Here is a 1,799-nt window from a genome sequence, read left to right as displayed (position 1 = left end):
AGTCAAGTCTCGTAGTACTTTCCTTTCTAGTGGCTGCCTTCTGTGTTATGCTGAGAAAGACCTCCCCTACCCCAAATTCACATAAATAATCACTTAAATGATTGTGTTTACTCCATTAGGAGTTTTAATGCAGTGTAAGGGATCCAACTTGATTGTTTCCATGTATATAGCCAATTTCACATTCAAGTCTTCTATTGAATAGTCTCTTCTTTCCCCCACAGCTCTGAAATGCTACCTTTATTAGTTTTGGAAATCCTATACACCAGTTCCTTTGTTTTTAAAATCCCTACCTCCCAGGGATGTTATGATGATTAAATGAAGTAGCATCTTCAGAGCCTTTAGCACGAGAACACAGAGTCTGCTCCAAACATGGTGGTTCTCGTCCCTTCTCCTTCTCTTTCCCAGTCCCATTTCCCTCTTCTCATGCCATATGCATCTACCATTTGACCTTGGGATTCTGGGAACAGTTCCAGATTCACAGAAGGTGTTTACTAAGGCCTTTGCCATTTGGGCCCCCCAGACTGCTTTTTGGCCTGTTAATCGTCTCAGCCAAGGTGACCTTGCTTGTGAGGACTGGATGCGTGAGCCCCCGGTGAGGAAGGTGGTAATTACACGGCGCTGGGGAGGTGGGAGGGGTGGTCAGGGAAGAGTTCACAGTGGAGGTGACCTTGGAGATGGGTCTAGGAGGGGAGAGGAATTGGGCAGGCAGAGAAGGGAGAAGGCATTTCGGGCCAAGGGAACAGCACGAGCAAGGGGTGGGGTGCGGGGTGTTGGGCAACGGCTGAAGCTGAATGTGGCAGGACGCTGGAGATGGCAAGTCAGGGTGGGTGCACGGGAAAGAGTAGGCCTTCGTTTAAGTGGGAGAGTCACGTGATCGTACTTGTGTTTTGGGAAGATCACCCCAGGCCAGGCAGCAGGCAGGGAGACCAGGACTAAGAGGCTGCTAAGAAAACCCAAATAAAAGTGCAGGGCTGGTAGCCTGGACTAGAATGGTGGCCATGAGGAGGAAAGGAAATGGGCAGTTTTCCAAAATATCCAAATAGGTAAAACAGAAAGAATGGCCTGAGGTTGGCAGAGGGGAGCTGAGGATGCCTCCCGGGTGCCTGGCTCGGGCAGCTGGGCCAAGGGTGGAGGGTTTCCTGAGACAGGAGGAGCAGGTTGGGGCCCGGGTTGGGAGGACCTGGGGATGGATGGAGAGAGGCAGGGGTGGAGAAGACACGGAAAAATTCAAAATATGCAAACTCAGTGTATTACTGTATGCCTTCCTGGCATCTGTTGTGGAGGGGCAGAAGCAAGGAAGTGGCAGAAGGGACGGTGAGAAGTGGACGGTTTAAAAAATATTCAGGGAGTTGAGTCAATAAGATCCGGGGGTGGATTTCTGCAGAGAGGGGGGTAAATCTCGGATAAGACCCCTGGCGGGAACTGGAGACTGATGGCACCTTTTACTGAGATGGTGAACACAGAGAAAAGTGGAGGTTTGGTGGGAAGATCCATTCAGTAACTCAACAGTTCTCAATTAAGCACCTAACTGCTCTATGCCAGGTACCTTTTTTAAAAAATTTTTTATTGGAGTGTAGTTGATTTACACTGTTGTGTCAGTTTCAGGTGTACAGCAAACTGAATCAGTTATACATATACATACACATATCCACTCTTTTTTTTAATGCCAGGTACTTCTGTATTTGGGATAGAACAATGACAAGGTCTCTGCCCTCGTGAGATGTACGTTCAGTGAGGAGAGCCAGACAGTAAAGAAATAAACAGGCAAACACGTTAAGTGGTAGAAAAGTGCTACAGAG

Source organism: Kogia breviceps, chromosome 12 (assembly GCF_026419965.1).
Source record: "Kogia breviceps isolate mKogBre1 chromosome 12, mKogBre1 haplotype 1, whole genome shotgun sequence".
Taxonomy (NCBI): domain Eukaryota; kingdom Metazoa; phylum Chordata; class Mammalia; order Artiodactyla; family Physeteridae; genus Kogia; species Kogia breviceps.
This window is presented reverse-complemented; position numbering follows the sequence as displayed.